The sequence below is a fragment of the Engystomops pustulosus genome, chromosome 2, assembly GCF_040894005.1.
Source record: "Engystomops pustulosus chromosome 2, aEngPut4.maternal, whole genome shotgun sequence".
NCBI classification, from domain to species: Eukaryota; Metazoa; Chordata; class Amphibia; order Anura; family Leptodactylidae; genus Engystomops; species Engystomops pustulosus.
In genome coordinates this window covers 152,333,615-152,349,269 of record NC_092412.1, presented here as the reverse complement: position 1 = coordinate 152,349,269, position 15,655 = coordinate 152,333,615, and the positions used below count along the sequence as shown (strand labels likewise).

The 15,655-nt window shown below is 44.8% G+C and overlaps 1 long non-coding RNA gene across 2 annotated transcripts; it reads right to left on the bottom strand.

Moving 5' to 3' along the window:
* Positions 1–5,192: 5,192 nt before the first annotated feature.
* Positions 5,193–15,289, bottom strand: LOC140116625 (uncharacterized). Of its 2 annotated transcripts, XR_011852865.1 has the most exons (4): positions 14,969–15,289; positions 6,764–6,830; positions 6,410–6,495; positions 5,193–5,395 (listed from the first exon to the last, which is right to left on the bottom strand). It is a non-coding gene; the product is annotated as an uncharacterized lncRNA (long non-coding RNA). The 2 variants fall into 2 exon arrangements; XR_011852864.1 differs by lacking the exons at positions 5,193–5,395; positions 6,410–6,495 and adding an exon at positions 6,506–6,670.
* Positions 15,290–15,655: the final 366 nt, after the last annotated feature.

Sequence of the window (15,655 nt, the reverse complement as noted above, 5' to 3'; positions counted from 1 at the left end):
ATGTTACAACCCATAATAATAATAATAATAATTCCTTTATTTATATAGCACACACAGATTACACAGTGCTGCACAGAGCTTGCCAAATCAGTCCCTGTCCCCAATGGGGCACACAATGTAATCAACCTACCAGTATGTTTTGGAGTGTGGGAGGAAACCAGAGGACCCAGAGGAAACCAATGCAAACACGGAGAGACCATACAAACTCTTTGCAGATGTTGACCTGGATGGGACTTGAAGGTCTAACCCAGGACCCCTGTGCTGCAAGGCTGTAGTGCTAACCACTGAGCCTCCGTTCTGCCATGATAAATTCCCCATTTATTTTCTTCATATGGATCCAAACAGACAGGTACAGATTAATCAAAAGTGTACACTAAACTGTACCAGATTTATTAAAGTGTCTAATGCTGAATGAAATCTATAGAGAGCAGGCATGGCACCTCAAAAATTACATAAAGGGTGCAGTCAGGTTTCAACACTAGACACTAGAAAAGTATAAGACAAGAGACACACTCCATGAATATTCAAGATTTAGAGTACAAAAACTTTATTGAACACTGGAAAGAAACACTACAGGGGTTAAAAAAACTATTTAAAAGTTTAAAACAAGAAAATTGGGTGAGCCTGTGAGACTACAGCCCAACAACCACACTACCCACTAGAAATTATGGGGTGTGAACAGCAGCAAGGGTTAACAAAGAAAAATGTCTAGAGATGCTTCTCAGTGAGATACGCACCCCATAATTTCAGGTGGATAAGGGTGGTCTTTAGCCTTAGAGGCTTGTCCCATTGTGTTATTTGCTTGTTTTAACTTCTTAACTTCTTTATTGTTTTTAACCCCTGTAATTTTTGTGCCCAGTGTTCAATAAAGTATTTATTCTCTATATATTTGTATTCTGTTACTACCAAGTATACACTGGACATCAGAGAACAATGTATGGTCAAAGTATATCAACATAAAACCTTTATTTTGGAAAAAGGCTTGATCATAATTAGAGAACAGTAATGGCTGTAGAAAGATTCTAACTAAATTATCTGAAGGTTACACCTGTCACGAATCAGTAGGGATTGTACAGGACTTTACTTTCTATGACTTCAGCAAATTTGCAGCCACTGGACATCACTAGTCTCTCACACGGGTCTGGTGTGCTTCTGGTCCACTCTTGTTCAGTCTCTTCCACAGTTCTATGACTGTCATGAATTTCTTGGCTATAACTTTGCCACCAAGGATTTTACGGAGGTTTTCTAATGGTTTTGGATCAGAACTCTGGCCTGGCCATTTCATTATTTCAATGTTTTCTGTTTCAAGAAACTGCTTTACCTGATTTTCTGTGTGACAGTTGCAAATGGCCTGCACAATAATTGCTGGCTGATTGAGTGAAGAAAATAAGGCAAGAACCATGTGTTATTGAGCGTGGTTCTGGATTCACTTCCTCCAACATCTTTTACTGACTTCTTTATACACTTTGGGTTCAGTCTTTCCCCAGTTTCTCAATGAACATAATGTTGGCCAACAGATTCAAATAAATTAAACTAGCATCACTTTCATGACTTAAATGAACAGTGGACCACTTCTCTGCCCACACAACAAGTTGCTCTTTACAGGTCTAAAGTCTAACCTCTTGATTATTTCTGCTAATGAGAGGTTTGGTCACTGCAGAGTGGACTTCTAGTCCAAATGCTCTAAAACAGTGGTGGCGAGTCTATGGCACGGGTGCCAAAAGTGGCACTAAGAGCCCTTTCTGTGGGCACCCAGGCCTTCACTCCAGCACAGAATTTGCTAGATGTGACTAATGGCTTTCTCCTGCGGTCCAAGACAGCTATGGACTTGCCATGCTAAAGCGACACCTCCTTGACTGCCAGGACTACACAAGAAGCAAGAAGGTGTGGACAGAGATGGATTATCATTGGAGCTCCTGCTCTGGGTCCCCTAATTGTTTCTCTTCAGGGGAACCTGGAAGGAAGCCATAATTTCTCCATCTTCTTTCTGTTGGTTTAATTTGTAAGCAAATGCCTTAGAAATGTAATATAAAACTTAACGTTTAATAATACTAGATAAAAATTGTCTCAGCTCTGTAATGAAAAACAAACAAATACACAAGTATTGTCAGACCTAGTCGGGGACAATCACCAAAGTCCAGGGCTAGTGGCCCTGGGCAACAAGACATCCACAGAGTTTCAGGGCATAAAAACGCCTCAGGTATGCAGTATAATGAAATAACATGCAAGGCTTGGTCTCACCAGTCTTCATTCCAGGTACGGCAAGCGTATGGTTAAGCTCTCACCTGTCTTCATCCAAGGAACGGGAGTAGGGAAGTGTGCTGCAGCACTGTCCTAGTATGCCCTACTTAATCTTCACCCTGATCCCTTGGAATAGCTCCCAGCCCTTACAAGGGCGGTCCCCAGTCTGCCCCTGAATGTGGCTATTATGCCCTAAAAACTAGAGGATGCATTACAAATTCACTTCCCTACGCGTTTCATGTACCAGTTAGGGTGTTTATGATTTATGATACTGTTTATTTACACTCACCGGCCACTTTATTAGGTACACTTGTCCAACTGCTCGTTAACACTTAATTTCTAATCAGCCAATCACATGGCGGCAACTCAGTGCATTTAGGCATGTAGACATGGTCAAGACAATCTCCTGCAGTTCAAACCGAGCATCAGTATGGGGAAGAAAGGTGATTTGAGTGCCTTTGAACGTGGCATGGTTGTTGGTGCCAGAAGGGCTGGTCGGATTATTTCAGAAACTGCTGATCTACTGGGCTTTTCACGGACAACCATCTCTAGGGTTTACAGAGAATGGTACGAAAAAGAAAAAAAAATCCAGTGAGTGGCAGTTCTGTGGGCGGAAATGCCTTGTTGATGCCAGAGGTCAGAGGAGAATGGGCAGACTGGTTCGAGCTGATAGAAAGGCAACAGTGACTCAAATCGCCACCCGTTACAACCAAGGTAGGCAGAATAGCATCTCTGAATGCACAGTACGTCGAACTTTGAGGCAGATGGGCTGCAGCAGCAGAAGACCACACCGGGTGCCACTCCTTTCAGCTAAGAACAGGAAACTGAGGCTACAATTTGCACAAGCTCATCGAAATTGCACAGTAGAAGATTGGAAAAACGTTTCCTGGTCTGATGAGTCTCGATTTCTGCTGCGACATTCAGATGGTAGGGTCAGAATTTGGCGTCAACAACATGAAAGCATGGATCCATCCTGCCTTATATTAACGGTTCAGGCTGGTGGTGGGGGTGTCATGGTGTGGGGAATATTTTCTTGGCACTCTTTGGGCCCCTTGGTACCAATTGAGCATTGTTGCCACGCCACAGCCTACCTGAGTATTGTTGCTGACCATGTCCATCCCTTTATGACCACCATGTACCCAACATCTGATGGCTACTTTCAGCAGGATAATGCTCCATGTAATAAAGCTGGAATCATCTCATACTGGTTTCTTGAACATGACAATGAGTTCACTGTACTCAAATGGCCTCCACAGTCACCAGATCTCAATCCAATAGAGCATCTTTGGGATGTGGTGGAACGGGAGATTCGCATCATGGATATGCAGCCGACAAATCTGCGGCAACTGTTTGATGCCATCATGTCAATATGGACCAAAATCTCTGAGGAATGCTTCCAGCACCTCGTTGAATCTATGCCCCGAAGAATTGAGGCAGTTCTGAAGGCAAAAGGGGGTCCAACCCGTTACTAGCATGGTGTACCTAATAACGTGGCCGGTGATTGTATATTCATATCAGTTCTAGGGAAAGGGAGGGTGATTTGAGTTTTTAGGATTTTTAATTATAATTTTTTTTACTATTTTTCAGACTACCTAGGGTACTTTAATTCTAGGGTGTCTGTACAATCCTATCATATACTGCCATACTACTGTATGTCAGTACATGTGGATTTTACTCCTCATTCATTACAATGTGCTGATTGTGCACAATGTGCACATTGTAATGAATAGGTTAACCCGAAGTAGCCTTCGGAAGACCCAAGGCTGCCATGGCGACGGATAGCCACTCCCGATGTCGTAAATGACAGCGGGAAAATTTTGATCAGCATTATTTTACAATTATCTCAATTACATATTATTATGTACTTTACAGTTTATACAGTTTAGGAAATAAGTTTAAAATACTGCTATTTTCATGGATATATATACACATTGACCTTGAGATCAAAATTAGAGAACAACACTCAAATTCCTAAATGTCAAGTATATGATCAATTAACCTTGACCCGATGCATAGTTCCCCTATATAAGGTAATTTACTGATATGCACCTATTATTACTTCTGCAACAGGCTCTTGTGCCTTTTACCTCATTGGACAGTCATTCCTGCCATAAAGTTGACCCTGATGGTGAGTCCCATGATCTCTAACTGTCCATGACCAATTGACCTTCCAGGAACTTATGATAGCATTCATGAACACAAGATTAAGGTCCTGGAAGGATGAATGGTCTTGCACAGTTAGAGATCACTTGACCTTTCATCTACAGCCATTTTATGCAGGAATGGCAGCCGATAAGGTAAATAAATTTTTTTTTACCAGGGGGTCTACTTTACATATCAAGAAAGTAGTGCAGGACGTTTAATAGATGTATATTGGTAAATTACCTAATATCCTGCCCTTCCATTCACATACAAAAAACATGCGGTAAAGTGGCCAACCCTTTTAATTAAATGCTATCATGGGGGGTTTTCTGACTGCCATATTAGGGTCTGGATCAGTGATGCCGCCTGTCCAGAGTCCATTGCCATGGATAATTCTATTGTCAGTGAACCAAATGCTGTGGAAGGTCCAAGTTCTGGCATCATCATGCCACACTGCTTCCAGCATCTCGCCATGCAAGACGCACTGCACCTGTAAAGGAAACAAGACAGAGGAGGCCAAAGAAATGGTCAGCAGCATCCCTAGCACTAGCCTGACTAACTATAACAAACATCCCAGGTCCAACTCGCACCTCCCCCACACACACACACTGGACCCAGGGGAGCCCTGCTCTGGGCCTAGGGGTGGGGGCACCAACTCACTCCACCCCCACCTCTGCACTCAGCTGGACTACCGCTGCCCCCGCACCCAGCTCCTCCTCCTCCTGACCCCACTCACAGGGGATCACTGGATCACTGCTCCACCAGAGCTGCTGGTGTCATCAGCCGGTCACCCCGCCTCTTCATCCACTCAGGCTCTTCTTCTTCCTCCTCCACCGACATTGCCTCCATGCCACACCAAACCTACGGACTGCCTCTACTCTCCTCTCTGTTCCACTCCACTCCCTGATATATTCACCTGGATTTTCTAACACCTCCTAGCCCTCTTATTCACACTCCACCCAGCTTTCAGGCCTGCTCTTTGCTCTCATTCCTGCTCCATCTTCTTTATTACCTTGAGATTGAGCTTTTTCATTCGTCTCAGTTTTTCTCTACACACAGCTATTTTGTTTAACATAAGTGTCATTTTTTGATTAGGTATTAATTTGGTAGTGTCCATGTTTTATTTTGGAGCGTTTCACACAAATACTCTTATCCTGTATCCATCTTTATTTGGATGTTTGTGATCCCAGGGTCTATGATACTAATAGAATATATACCTGTATCAGTAATATGGTCTATAGCGTGACACCTTAATTTACTCCACATCCTGTGTGCCCTCCCCTACCTCACTAATCACTCTCCACAGGGAGCACAACTTTTGAAATAGGTAAGTGTCATCTCCCTGTTACAGACATTTTTGGATTTTGGCCCTTTACTACCAGAAGGGAGACAAAAGAAGTAAGAAAATGGTCAAGTCACATCATTCATGATCTGTTTATTGGACAGAAATGCAATGATGTAGGATTTGCAGAAAAACTACAGAGTAACTTTTTGTTGTTTAGAGCAAAGGGATGGGCTGGGAGAAGTTCCTGATGTTGGTCTGTTTGTTGAAGATGCTTCCCTTTAATCTCTCATCAAATTACTCTTGTTGGTAAAGGAAGGGGGGAGAGGATAGTGGGAATCCTGTATCTGCAGCAGGACTTTAGAATGGTCAAACTGATTCCCAAAAAGTTATTTTGTTGGTAAGGGAAGGGGGGTGAGGGGATAGCAGGAATCTTTAATCAGCAGCAGGACTGTAGAATGGTCAAACTCTGAATCCCAAAAAGTTCTCTTGTTGGTAAGGGGAGGGGGGTAGGGTAAAGAGTATGATCAGTATCATCAGTATGATCTGTATAATTATGTCATCATTCACTTCTGTTGAACAATGACTGGTCTTGTTTTGTATCAATTTGATAGGGAGTTGTCTGTGGGTGCGATATCAAGATTTCCTCCATTGGGTCAATTTATTAGATCCTCAGACCCTCTGTATACAGGACATCTGATACTTATAGCTCCAGGGGCCAGTCTTATGAATATAATGGGGTACCTGGATGATGGATGCATCCAAAGTTCTGGGCCACCATATTTTGTCCTGTCTGTACCTCCAGCAGCTTGGTTGTCTGTGCTTTAGGCCTGTCATTATCCACAAAGAAATATAATATCAGCCATTCTATAGATTCACGAGACATTTGCTTATATCTCTGCTAGGGCCAGACATTATCAGGATTGTGGGTGGTTTATTACATTTTGGATTTTCTGCGCCTCTGCTTAGGTGCATGCTCAGCCATGTCAGCAGGATATGCTCCATCTATCAGAATGTAGAGAGTTATTAGGATATTGCAGACGTCTCCACTACTGGAAATGTAGTGTTATACATGGGCGACCAATACTGACTACTTACATGGCGCTGCAGACGTCATGTCCTGCCGTCCAGTAATTGGAGGTAATCTCTGGCGGATGCTTGGACGCTGGAAACATCAGAGCAAATAATGGAATAATGGTCATAGTGTAGAATGGAGATTTTCCATTTAGATGTTAACCATTAGGGATAATTGGTTTTGTATTTTGATAGACCTGGTATTTTGGGATGTGGTGATATCCAATATGTGTATTTGTTTCTTTTTATTTGTATTCTAAAATATAAGCTGCAAATTAAATTTTGACCCTCAGGAGCCTGATCCCTTATACCAAATAAAGTGTATTGCTGTTACAGATCCTGTTAATTGATAGGCCTGGTAGTCTCAAAGAGACTCCTGGTTGTCAAAGAAATGGATTATCACCACTGATGACGCTACTGGGGGCAACAATCCATGCCAACATGGCGGCGCCCACTCTGTAATTGGTGATGGCAGTGATGGCAGGGGTTGGTGTTTGCTGCATTTTCCACGGTATGGAGGGTGAAGAGGACTAATCCATGGGCCTCCTCCATACATCCTAGCAACCAACTATTCCATCACATGTCGTTAACGTGTTCAGCATGAATATAGTAGGTGACACAAATACAGACTTCTCCAAGTCTTATAGGTAAAATCGGTAGAGTTACGTTCATCCTTTTGTTTCCATTCTTTCTTATCTTAAAGGATGAGAGGAGTAACTGTAGTTGTTTCTACTGATCAGGGTAAATGATATGATATAAAATAACGCAGGAGGTTTTTCTACATGACATGAGCTATGCTATTTATAGATGGCCAGTTCCTTCTTATCTGATCCGGAGGTTGATTTCCGCCCTGTTCCCCTTCGTCGTAAATACTTTCGCCATTGCGGTTTCCCGGCAGAATTGGAGGCTATTTGGGGGACTCAAGACTGTAGGTCCACTATGCCCTCCCTCTCTAAATAATCCTCCAGGCTGCACCAGCTGCTGCCCAGCCAAGAGAAAGGTGGTCAGGATGTTGTAAGATTTTTGTGCAACCCCTGTTCTCCTGCCATGATGGCAGGGAGCTACAAAACTAATTCTGATCAATGTAACACTCAGAAAATTCTGAAAATCTCTATCAATAAAGACAGAATCCACTGTCCTGTCACCTTAACCAAGGCTATGAAACAGTGGTGCTGAGCAGACCGGGGGCAGCGTTCTAGAGCACAGATCCCTGTATGACGTTATAGAATCACATGGCAACACAGCATTCTGACATCATCACTGACACATCAACTGAAAGCTGTCATTATTATTTGATTTTTATGTTTTAATCTTTATTTATAAGTTAATAGTAAAACTGTAAACAATCGGCCTATAATTTAGTACTGACAATATTAAGAGCCTTTACAGGAGTGAGTAGTATCCTGTAGTGGGCGTCATTACAAATACTAGTGTGTTAAAATACTAGCATTAGTGTTTTAGCAGCATTGTGTATATGATCTGACACAGCTGGGGGATTACTCTATGCAGTAGTGAATTGTAATATAAGTGATTTCGGTATCCCAGAGGCCGAGCTGTCTAGGGGGCCCATGACCATCCAACCAAATTTTAGACTGAGAAGGACCCTTAACCACGAAATCCTCATATGTCTGTTTCTGCTCTCAATACACATGTACACAAGATACATTTCAGTACCTTTGAAGGACCTCAAAAGTTATTGAAACATCAGATTAAAAGCAGATAGAAGGGACACATCCTCCATTCCCCAAAAAAGCTGATTCTAGTACCAGATGTAGGAAGTGATTCCAGAGTTGTAGGGGCAATAATATTCATACAGACCAGGGCCCATGTCAGTCTTAATCCTCCCCTGGGTTCAGGTCTGGAGACCAGCTAGACCACTTGAGGTCTATAAACAGCCTGTAGTTTTTATGCATTTACCTCCTGATGAAACTGATGAGGTGAAACATACATTGAGGGTACTACTTTCTTGCCTTGGTACATAACCGACTGCACAGCTATGAGGCACGGTAGTATATTACTTCTTACATCTTTGGAACTGTTTTAATTTGGACTTTCTGTACATGTTCTCTAAAGGGAACCTGTCACCGCTGTTTGCAAAAATTTAGTCTTGGGCAAGTTCCCATAGAGCACTTATATCATTAGGGCACCCTTTATTCACCTGAAAAAATCTCTGCTCACAGAAGGATAAAATGAACTTTGATTTTCTTCCTGGTATCCAGGCAGAGATTCTAGCAAGTCAAAGTCGGCTTCCTCGCACCTTTGTATGAAAGCCACACCTCCTCTCCCAACGTCATTCGGCTGTCTGGTCAAATTCCCGTGCCTGCGCATTAGCCACTTGTGGCTGACATGCACAGTGAGTTTGGAGCGGTCTGTGTGCTCTGCAGGCCGGGTCACTGCGCATGCAAGGCTTCCTGCTTAGCGTTGCTAAGCAAATGGGAGCCCCTTATACCAGTATATTGTTAATGCTGGGGAGTGTTTGTATATGGTGAGGGGCTGTATATAGTTATTGCTGGGGAACTGTATATAGTGTGAGAAGGTACAAGGGGCCATTATTGATGGCAGATATGTGTCACCGAGGTGCCTGGCCTCAGTGAAGTGAGCCGGTTAATGTTTGGTCAGGAACCTTAGGTTTCTGACAATTGTTAAAGTAGCAAAGCTGCTTAATGCAGTTGATCCGGGCCGGCTTTCATTGGAGTAGTCAAGAGCAGGGTGGGTGACTACTCCCACATATCCAGGCCAGGTTTTGGCTGAGAGATAAAAAAAGCCAGGAAGCTCAGGTGAGCTGGGGGAATGTGTGTTTGCAGTCTGGAAGTCTCTGCTATACTGCATGCAGAGCTGGAGGTGTTACACAGCAAAGGATCAGCAATAGTGACATTGTTTGGTTATGCTGCTGGATGGAGACACAACCTACAAAGGACTGTGAGTCAAGCCTGTTTATATGGACTGTATTTTCTGTTATATGCTGAAGCAAGCTATTCTGTTTCGTTAAACTGTTTTGGAAAGAAATAAAACAGCTACCTGGACTGTTACTGAAGTTGCCATTTGAGTTGATCCCCTACAATTGGTGCTTTGGATGTGGGCATAATCCCCTGGATATATTGTTTGTTTGGAGCAAAGGCTTCAGCTCAGAGCCAGCACACAGCAGCTGCCATGGAGGAGGTGATCAAGCACCTTGTGCAGTCAAACTTGCAGCAACAGAGAGCACATGCTGAGGCTTTGCGAGCCCAACAGGAGACCAACAAGCTCCTTGTCCAGCAGATGGCAGTACTGACAGACGCCGTCCGCATGCAGGAGAGTCCAGTTCTGCCAAACCGAGATGATGGTCACCTTGTCAGAAAGACTGTAAGGGAAGCATTGCAGAAAATGACCCCGGAGGATGACGTTGAGGCGTTCCTCACAGTATTTGAGAGAGTGGCTGACCGGGAGAAGCTGCCGCCAGGTCAGTGGGCTGAAGTACTGGCTCCATATTTAACTGGCGAGCCCCAAAAGGCGTATTATGACCTGGCCCTGCAGGATGCCAAGGAGTACCCCAAATTAAAAGCAGAGATACTGGCACGGCTTGGTGCCACCTTAGCAGTCCGAGCACAGAGGGTGCACCACTGGGCCTATAGCCTGGACAAGCCGCCAAGATCACAGCTGTTTGACCTTTTGCATCTAGTCCAGAAGTGGTTGCAACCAGACACCTGCTCTCCAGCCCAGATTGTCGAACAAGTGGTTGTAGACCGATTTATGCACTCACTTCCCCGTGCCATACAGTGCTGGGTTGCACAGGGTGACCCCCAGAATGCAGATGATCTAGTGGGATTGGTGGAGAGGTTCCACACTATGGAGAAATCCCTGGGAGGGCCAGGGGATATGAAATCCGTATACTGGGAGCCCCAAAAAGATTGGAACTGTCAGAGACTGGGGCCTAAAACCTCTCATGATGGTCGTACCAAGGACAAAGGGGGGTACAAACCAGTGACCAAAGGGATACCCCGGGAGGTAATCTGTTGGAGATGTCATGCCCCGGGTCATATGGCGGCCCAGTGTCCCCTCACCCCAGAGCCCATGGATTGCTATGTGGGTCGCCGCAGTTCCCTTTTTGCCCAGCCTGCATGTAGTGCCATACCAGCCAAGGGGGAGGGACCACAGATGTGTACCCTGATGGTTAATGGGACTCTTGTTTCAGGACTGTTGGACTCAGGGAGTTTGGTCACTCTCATCTCAGCCACTCTCCCTCACATTATGGCCCCTGGGAAAACTCTGGGTGTCACATGCATCCATGGGGACACCAAGGTTTACCCAGTGGCTCAGGTTATGCTTGGGACTGACCAGGGTACTGTGTTGCACAATGTGGGGGTTGTTAAACAACTGATGTATGAGGTAATTGTTGGACGTGATTGCCCTCTGTTCTGGGACCTATGGGCCAAGGCAGCTTTGCAAAGTTCCCCAGAGAACCCAGTCAACTCTGTTGATGGAAATCCTGAGGAAACATCAGGGTTCCCTCTGAATGTCCTAATAGGGGAGAATGAGGAAGATTCAACTTCAGAGGAGGCAGCTGTCCCTGACTTAAATGTATCCAGGGAAAATTTTGGCACAGCCCAACTCCGGGACATGACCTTAAAAGGGGCGCTAGAGAATGTTACAGTGTTAAATGGGGCTGCTCAAGAACCTGGGGCAGACAACCGGTACCCACATTTTGCCCTGAATCAGGACCTTTTATATCGGGTGACTAAAATAAGGGATGAGATAGTGGAGCAGTTACTAGTCCCAGGGCCATATAGACGTATGGTTATGGATATGGCCCATTCACACGTGTTGGGAGGTCACCTAGGGGTGGACAAAACACTTGAGAGGGTACTACAACGATTCTATTGGCCAGGTTGTTACCGGGAAATCAGAGATTACTGTCAATCCTGCCCTATCTGCCAGATCACATCCCCAGTGGCACATTTCCGCAGCCCTCTGGTCCCTTTGCCAATTATTGAGGTCCCATTTGAAAGAATAGCAATGGACCTGGTAGGACCCTTAGTGAAGTCAGCTCGGGGGCATCAGTACATCCTAGTAATTGTGGATTATGCAACACGTTACCCCGAGGCTGTCCCCCTAAGGAACCCCTCCTCCCGAAATATTGCCAGGGAGTTGTTCCATGTTTTTTCCCGCACAGGGATTCCCAAGGAGATCTTAACGGACCAGGGAACCCCGTTCATGTCAAAGGTGATAAAGGAACTGTGTAAGGTGTTAAAAGTCACCCAGTTGCGCACATCAGTGTACCACCCCCAGACAGATGGTCTTGTGGAGCGATTTAATAAGACCCTGAAAGCCATGCTGAAAAAGGTGGTAGAGAAGGATGGGCGAGACTGGGACTGTCTTTTACCATATCTTTTGTTTTCGATTAGAGAAGTGCCCCAATCCTCCACCGGGTTTTCACCCTTTGAATTACTTTATGGCAGGCACCCCAGAGGTCTCTTAGATGTGGCAAAAGAAACTTGGGAAAGTGAGGTTACACCATATAAGAGTGTGGTTGAGCATGTAGCTCAGATGCAGGAAAGGATGTCCAGGGTGATGCCAATTGTAAAGGAGCATCTTCTCCAGGCCCAAGAGTCACAGGCCAGGGTCTATAATAGATCTGCTCGTATGAGACAGTTCCATCCAGGAGATCGCATACTGGTGTTAGTCCCTACTGTGGAGAGCAAGTTCCTAGCAAAATGGCAGGGGCCCTATGAGATAGTGGAAAAGGTTGGGGAGGTCAACTATAGGGTCCATCAGCCAGGGAAGAGGAAGCCCTACCAGATCTATCATGTCAATCTGATCAAACCCTGGAAAGAGAGAGACCCCCCTGAGGCTTCTTGCCTAGTGACTCAATCGGAGTCAGCCATCGAAGCCGTAAAAATTTCAGAGACCTTATCCCCTTCCCAAAAACAACATTGTAGGGAAATGCTGCAGAGGAACAAGGATCTCTTCACAGAAAGCCCTGGTTGTACTAATGTGATAGAACATGAAATCCTCACAGAGCCTCATGTCAGGGTAAATTTAAAGCCATACAGGATCCCTGAGGCCCGTAGGGAGGTAATCTCCAAAGAAGTCCACAGGATGTTAGAACTGGGAGTGATTGAGAGGTCCAAAAGTGGGTGGTCCAGCCCCATAGTGTTAGTACCAAAGCCAAATGGTGAATGGAGATTCTGCAACGACTACCGCAGACTCAATGAGGTATCCACAGTGGATGCTTACCCCATGCCCAGGGTGGATGAGCTAATAGAGCAATTAGGGCCAGCCAGGTACATCAGCACCCTAGACCTTACTAAGGGGTATTGGCAGATTCCATTGTCTAAAGAGGCTAAGGAAAAAACAGCTTTTTCCACACCTGAGGGGAGTTTCCAGTATATTCGAATGCCATTTGGGTTGCAGGGGGCCCCTGCCACTTTCCAGAGAGCCATGGACCAGGTTCTACGTCCTCACAGGAAGTATGCAGCAGCGTACTTGGATGATATTGTCATTTTTAGTCATGACTGGGAAAGTCACCTCATTAAGCTTCAGGCTGTCCTGAATTCTCTAAGAAGGGCTGGATTTACGATTAATCCAAATAAATGTGCCCTAGGAATGGATGAAACCAGGTACCTGGGTTACATAGTGGGAAGAGGGGAAATTAAACCCCAACTGAATAAAGTGGAAGCTATTCAGAATTGGCCCCGCCCACTTAACAAGAAACAGGTCCGGGCATTTCTAGGAATTGTGGGATACTACAGGCGATTTGTCCCCAGGTTTGCAGAGATAGCAGTTCCTTTGACTGACCTCACAAAGGGTACAAAGTCGGCAATGGTGCAGTGGTCTCCAGAAGCAGAGGGGGCTTTTAAAGAGTTAAAGGAAGCCTTGTGTAGTCAACCAGTGTTGATAGCTCCTGACTTCTCCCGTGAGTTTGTGGTCCAGACAGATGCGTCTGATGTAGGTCTGGGTGCAGTTATGTCTCAAGTAGTCAATGGGGAAGAGCACCCAGTAATTTATCTTAGCAGGAAACTGTCCCCAGCGGAGAGAAATTATGCCATCATTGAGAAAGAATGTCTGGCCATAAAGTGGGCACTAGACTCCCTCAGGTACTATTTATTGGGAAGGAGGTTCAAGCTAGTGTCAGACCATGCCCCACTAAGATGGATGCGGGAGAAGAAGGGGGAAAAATGCCCGGGTCACCCGCTGGTTCCTGGCCCTACAAGATTTTTCTTTCACAGTGGAGCACAGGCCAGGAAAAATGCAGGGAAATGCAGACGCCCTGTCAAGGGTGTATAGTCTGGTGGCTAAAGGTGCCAAAACCCCCGGCTTTTGTCAGAGGAGGGGGGTATGTGAGAAGGTACAAGGGGCCATTATTGATGGCAGATATGTGTCACCGAGGTGCCTGGCCTCAGTGAAGTGAGCCGGTTAATGTTTGGTCAGGAACCTTAGGTTTCTGACAATTGTTAAAGTAGCAAAGCTGCTTAATGCAGTTGATCCGGGCCGGCTTTCATTGGAGTAGTCAAGAGCAGGGTGGGTGACTACTCCCACATATCCAGGCCAGGTTTTGGCTGAGAGATAAAAAAAGCCAGGAAGCTCAGGTGAGCTGGGGGAATGTGTGTTTGCAGTCTGGAAGTCTCTGCTATACTGCATGCAGAGCTGGAGGTGTTACACAGCAAAGGATCAGCAATAGTGACATTGTTTGGTTATGCTGCTGGATGGAGACACAACCTACAAAGGACTGTGAGTCAAGCCTGTTTATATGGACTGTATTTTCTGTTATATGCTGAAGCAAGCTATTCTGTTTCGTTAAACTGTTTTGGAAAGAAATAAAACAGCTACCTGGACTGTTACTGAAGTTGCCATTTGAGTTGATCCCCTACAATAGTGATTGCTGTGGCTGTATATAGTGATTACTGGGAGCTGTATATAGTTGTTGCTGGCGGCTGTATACAGTTATTGGTAGAGGGTTGTATATAGTGATAACATGGGCTGTATATGGCGATTACTATATATATTTATATCCACCTTTTTTTGCACCCACTAATAAGTTAATATACAGCATCTCCATTATGAATTCATATGCAGTGCCAGAAACAGCAGTACCCTGTACATTAGCAGCACCAGCAACCCCCATAAGTATGTAGTATCAGCAAACCCCTATGATTCAATATGTAGCACTGCACATTCTCATTAAATTACATTTAGAACCAACACCCCAGGATTGTGGCCAGTAAGAAAAACCACAAATAATCACTTGCATACCAGATGGGTGTAACCTGCAGCTGCCTCTTCTACCCGGGCATCTACTGAAGGACACAGATGACACAATGACGTCATGGCACCACCTGTTTAATTGAAGAAGGCAGAGATGAACAATGTAAACATTTGCAAATGTGTCTTAAAGAGGCATATATATTTGCTTCTCTGCAAATGGTTGTGGTGCTGCTACCTTCCCCGAGGGACCTGCAATCTGCCACCTGAGTAAAGGAGCTCCACTCACCTTATGACCCATGTGGGCCTGCTTGCACTTTCTACTGGGGTTAGAATATCAGGTTCAGTAGATTTGCACTAACATGTAACTTGTGTATTATAAGGAAAGTTGGCATTATGAAAAGAGTAAATGGGTCGACTACCCAGCATTATTTATAAAGCGTAACTGTAAAGTTACTGACAAAGAAATGGTTTTAGAACAGCTGGAGAGAGCCTTAGACAACAATTCCCACAATACCTGTATCATGCTGCTGGCTTCTTCATATACTTAGTTATAGCTTAATATATCTATTATCCTTTCTTATAAAATCATATTCAGTTAATCCTGAAGTGGGCAGCACTTCCTGGTTGTGACATCCGTTAAAAGGGAACCTGTCACCAGGAGGAATTTTTAATACAAAACACTTTGGCAGTGAATGTACTATGCTCTGTGGGGACTGGGGCAGTGCTAAAAATGGG